This window comes from Calliopsis andreniformis, chromosome 5 (assembly GCF_051401765.1).
Source record: "Calliopsis andreniformis isolate RMS-2024a chromosome 5, iyCalAndr_principal, whole genome shotgun sequence".
Taxonomy (NCBI): Eukaryota; Metazoa; Arthropoda; class Insecta; order Hymenoptera; family Andrenidae; genus Calliopsis; species Calliopsis andreniformis.
This window is the reverse complement of record NC_135066.1, coordinates 9,771,743-9,777,908: the sequence shown is the minus strand read 5'-3', so window position 1 is coordinate 9,777,908 and position 6,166 is coordinate 9,771,743.

The following is a 6,166-nucleotide window of genomic DNA, read 5'->3' as shown; positions in this document are numbered from 1 at the left end:
AAAAGAAGATTTCAAATATACTATTTAGTATTACCAATTAAAATAATAATTTTTTTGAATGTATTAAAAATAATTATTGGAAACAATATTTTATACTCCTGATGACGTCAGTGTCAGAAATATATAATTAAAATACAAATGACACATTTTTGCGAAACCAAATAAATATTTCCAATAATATTTCAATTCATACAAAAGTGTATTATTATTTGACATTAACAAATTTTAACGGTAGGAGGAAAAATAAAACATTTTCCTGCCTTTTGAACGTAATTAGATCTGCTGGTGAAGCCCGTATGCTGACAAGAATAAAAAAAGACCAAAATTTCAGTAAAAAGTTTATATCCACAGCTCTGAAGTTTGTAACGCCGAGTTAAGCTTAAACCTTGACCCAAATTAAGCGAACGAAAGCTCCTTACCGATAAAAGAGAATAGGCAAGCATTGCAACTGCCAAGAAAGAAATCACAGAATAGGGTACAGAGTAACCTAGACTCAAAGTAATGACAGCCTTACGCTTGTATCCTTGAATCACTTGACCATTTTCCAGAATACTGTACTCGGTTCGACCATAACGAACACTATGGTAACTCAACGTCAACACGCAAGTAGACAGCAGTAACGCTTGGCAGTAACTCAGAATTTCATTTTCGATCGTCCTCGTACAGGGCTGTTTCTCGTCTTTTATCGACGTGTTGACCTCGGACGTGTCACCTGTTTTAATTTTTTGAGGTGGAAATTCATAATCAAGCACCTAGAAAAGTGTCTCGAGTAATAAGGGCCGCTTCGAACTCGAGGCATTCCTTTGCTAATGATGGAAGCTGTCTTTATTTAAAAAACTCACTGTCGATGTGTCGTATCCTTCGTGCACCGTTTGAATTTTATCAGGGTATCTGTTCATCGTGAGAATTTTTTTCTACTTTTTTTTTCGTGTATGGAGACCAAAAGTGGGTCAGACTGGGCTCTTTGAAGTGAAACGCACTCATCAGTATTCCGTCGTTATTCAGATTGTTCGTAGACGCGACAAATTATCGAACGTATGTTGTAAATTACACTGTATAACCTGCCAAGCAAAATTTCGGTGCAACCTTCCTCTGGAAAAATGGTCCAGCGTTTCAGCTATGTGAATCGCGGGAGATGCTAGAAAATGGCACGTCATCGAAAACGCTCCGTTCTTTCCACTGTTGGAGCGTATATTGGAAACAATAAAAATTCGGTAAGCGCCTCCATTTCAGACAGATGTGTGTGTATGTGCGTGTACACATTGCCTTAATGTCAAATGTTAAAATGAATTTAAAACGAATTGGGGCAAACTGATCGATACACGAATTTTAAGGAAATTCTCATCGGATTTATTATAAATTAATAATATTAAAAAGCATCGTTCTGAATTGCAACGTGTTACTTCTGAAGAAGTAACAATAGAAATTGGAAGGATTCCTTAAGTTTTAACCTAAATTTTAATTGATCGAATAACGATTATATAAACGTGGTTTACGAACTATGAGATTTCGCGGTAGACGAAAAGTCTACGAACATAGGGGACCTTTAGTTAGTCTTTTTTCAAATGTTGAGTGAAATCTCGACTAAATGGTAAAAGTACAAAGATGGTAATACTATTAACACCTTTTTAGAGAATTGGAAAACTGGCATGTACCCTGTGCGATCACTACTTGATGGGAAATTCCATCTACGTCATCATGCTGGGCCTGATTGGGACCGTTAGTCGATCGTAATACTCAATGCTTTTGCATAATAGAGAACTAAACAAATTCATGAATCAATCGCAACCTAATAATCAGTAAGGAGATAGCAACGTATTGATTCATGAAATTTGATTTCTTGATGAATTTTGTTCACCTATTTAGTACGTACTTTGTGTGTATCGAATAATCATTGAAATAACGTATGTATTTATTAGGTGATCACAGCTTTCGATATCATTCGCATTATAAATAATAAAATACCAATCAGATCGTCAACATGTAAAGAGAAGCAAACTGGTAAGTTATTGTACTGCATTACAATATGTGAAGATATAGTTTGGTTTTTAAGAGCTTGATTATCAATTTTCAATTACCACCATAAATAAATTATCAACAATTGGCAAATCCCTCAGTAGCTATTAGTTACAATTTATCAGTTCCAGTAGACATAGAAAGGGATCTAAAGTTGATGACTTCCATTCTGGGTATAGAACACTACACTTTAATCATACTAGGTGCAATCACGGTGAGTGATTCAAAAAAATTCTTTCAAACTTAACGTTTTCGACTAATATAATATTGTTTCAGGAATACCCGATGTTGCACACGCCGTGGCTTCTGATGCAACTATGCGTTATTATCGTAGAAATAATTGTATTCTGCGTTAAAGTATTCTTGGACGGTCTACACATAAATCGCGACGAGATATTAGTGTCCATTTGGACTGTGTACAATTGGCTACAAGTGTTTTGCTTGTTTCACAGACAAGTGCGACAAGCTCGTTAAAAATTTACTGAAAAATTAATTTTTCATGAAATTCTTGTAAAACCTTAATCTAAGAAGTCCTGTACGGTTAAATGTCACTGTATTGACACAATAAAAGATCATACGCTTGAAATTGCAGATTATGTGTCGCATACTATTCTTTGTTTAATTACTATGTTGGACGAGACAAGGAACACGTGGAACAGCTTTCGTTATACAATAACCAAAAAACGGTTCCGTTATGAGTAGGTAAAAATGTGAAGAAAATACGGTAACGATGGTACATAAATTAAAGAAAAGTCTTAGTCATGTTTACGCTGAGGAAAATACAAAAGACACGCGTAAGGAAATGTTTTTCAAGGTAGAAAATTATATCATAATGACGACGAGAATTTTTATCCTATCGTGTAATCAAATCTTCTATTTTGTAACGTTATCGCAGGTAGAAGCACTGTACATGGCACTAATGTGTTTCGTTACACATTGTTTAAGTTCGATCGTTCTTGAAGTCGGAGGTCGTTCCCCCCTTGGGAACACAATGACTAAATCGGCAACTTTTAATGCTCTTTTCCGGCGAAATTACAGTAACAATACTTAAATAATACATTTCATTAAGTTACTAGTTCACTCTCTATGTACTCGCGCACGCGTCTCATGTTTAAGTATCTTGTTCTCGAATGCCAATCCTACGTTAATTGTATACTTCATTTCCAATGCTAAATATGCACTTTTCGATAATGTATACTTTGTAAAATATAAAATGAAGGAAAAAGTATCTGAAGATATAGTAGAGAACGTCTAATTTATAACACATATACCCACTTCGAATGGATAGTTGTAATTTTTGTAAATAGTAATTTTGCAAAGCATTTTAGCTTTATTTTGCCATTCCTTCGTAATCAAAAACATTGTGTGCAATTATTCATTTAGAAATCCAAGAAAAAGATACGAAAAACATATTGTTCGTAACATTGAATGAGATACTGACTAATATCTTCATTTATTTAATTTGAGGATAGGTTCTGAGCAAAAATGTGTTTCACTTCCAGATTTAAAGATCGTGATACTTGCAACAGACGTAATCACGGGACTGATAACCACAGTAATGATGACTATGGCCGATAAATATGGTATTCCTTATCTCTATTTACCGTGGTTAGTGAATACCATAAAAGGGATGGCCATGTGTGAAGGACCAACACTTTTCAGTTTAGCCATCGTGCTTCTACCAGACGTTACGTTCCTCACTGGGATGTTCATATTTACAACTTTCCTTCTATATGGTACAAAGATCAATTTTCTTCTATTTACTGTTTTAATATTACAACTACCCAAGCATTCACAATCGCTGACATAAATACTATTTATTATGCCATCTATTAATATTATATAAAAATACTACACTTACCTTTAATTGATGTCAAATAAAATTGAAAAATACATAAACAAATATTACTTCCTTGATCTGTATATTATTAAAAAACCTGCAGCTTTTATACGCCAATAAAATTAGACACAGATTTTCTATTATGTAATATATTTCTGTTTTAGTGGAAGAACTTTGCATTTGGAACACCACATTCACGAATTTTCGACAATGCTGGAGAGATTATTATTCTCGAAGACAATATGCAACGATGAAAATAAAAAAAAGTCTATTCAACGCGCATAATAAAAAATTACTTTCTCAAAGCAGCTCAGAGGATAAATTACATATAGCTCTCAACAAGTTGAAGACCCGACAAAAACCTGTAGAATTTTTTCATAAATCCAATAGTCAAAGTTCCATGGATTCTAATATAAGACCCATTAAAAGTACTATTGAGGGCAACGGTTATTTTCTTCAAAATCAGATGCTGGATATAACTGGATAACTAATTTTTAAATATTTACGTGAAAACGTCAGCCTTTATAGAATAAGGTATACCAAAATTTGTTTTGCATTTAATTAATTAAAAATTGAATATTCAACTTTCATCTATCTTCGAATAATTTACATTTAAATTTTCAAATGAGTATTACTCAAACATTCACGTCGAAAAATGCATTTAATATCTCACTGAGCTTAAGTCAGTGTATTTAATGAATTATTTATAATTTGTATACAATTGTTATTTTTTCGATAACTATGTTTTATAATACACATACATAGTCCTACATTTTATAAAAAGTGATTCTTTGTACCATATTTTGGAAAAACAAAACACGCAAACAATAAAAAGGACCAATAAAAAGACTCACATTCGCTGCATTTCGACGTGCCAGCTGTTGTCCCGCACCATTTTTGCCCCATCTGCGACGGAAAAGTCGAAACGACTTTATTTCGCAATAAGTTCGCCCCTGCTGTCTGCTCTACTCACGGATACATCCGTTTCTTAATCTGCAAACAAATATTGTTTATGTTTCCACTTTCCTACAAATTTTTATATTAATTAAATGCTTAGAACGTTATTGAATGATATCGAACATAACATCAAAAATAACATTAATCAATAATTAATATATTCATTTTCAAAATTCTTACAAGCCTTAGAATACAGTTCATTGAATATAATACAAAACTTTTTTAGAAAATTTAAGTCATAAATACGAAGCATCAAATAAAAAAAAAAATTCGGAGCATCCCAAACTTTTTGACCGAAACAATTCAATCTATGTAGCATTCATGACTAATAAAATTTAAAACGTTTAGAAATTTATGACATGACTACTTTCATTACTTACAAAATCTCATTACAACGATTATTTCTGTCCCATTGACTCGATACATTCACTTTTACCAGTCTCGTTCACCTAAAATCGCAGAAATAAAATTTAAGTCCAATAACACGAACGATTTGAAGGGAAACTGTTATGGCGTCTACTTTCGAGATTTCAATAATTTACCACTGAAATTCGATCGCCATTTTAGGATATGTCCCTTTGTAAAATATCGACACCCTAACATTGCATTTTACAGTACACTGATCCAAATAATGTATTTTTAATTTATTATTCTGTATAAAAGAATATTAATTTGTGCTAAGATTGTCTTGTGCAAAGCAAAAAACTTGTAAGTACGTTAACAGTTCTAGAGTCCAGAGCAGTGCAGAGAACTCCATGCTTTTTATGAGAAACATTGCTATATTTTTTGCATATATTCATATTATCAATTACACATGTTATAAAGAAAACAGTTATTATAAGAATACGTGTACATACTCACTGCCCAGTAGTTAAAAATCTGCTAAGTTTTTCGAAAAATCACACGACAATGCCACACAGCCTCCTGCTTCTACGAATTTGTACAAAACGATGCGCAGATGCTGTACGCAACGCTGCGCAGCTGCTGTGCGCAACGATGCGCAGATTATGCGCACAAATTCGTAAATGATCTCCGCGCAATATAGGACATGCTTAAATCGATTGATCTATATAACAATATATCATTCATAAAACTTCGTTTGTTCCATTATAATAATTAAGAAAAACAAAAAATATAAATAAATTTTTAACGATAAATTTTAAGCTCCTTTTTAGCAAGTTCAACATATGAAATTTACTTTATGTGCTTAAGTAAAAGATTGTTAATTAATTTTTCAATTAATTTGTTTATAACTCACCTCAATATGCCATAATAATGGATGTACAATTGAAAAATATACTGAATTTCTGTATCTCAAATTCACCTCTCAATGAGCTTGCTTTATTAAGATAT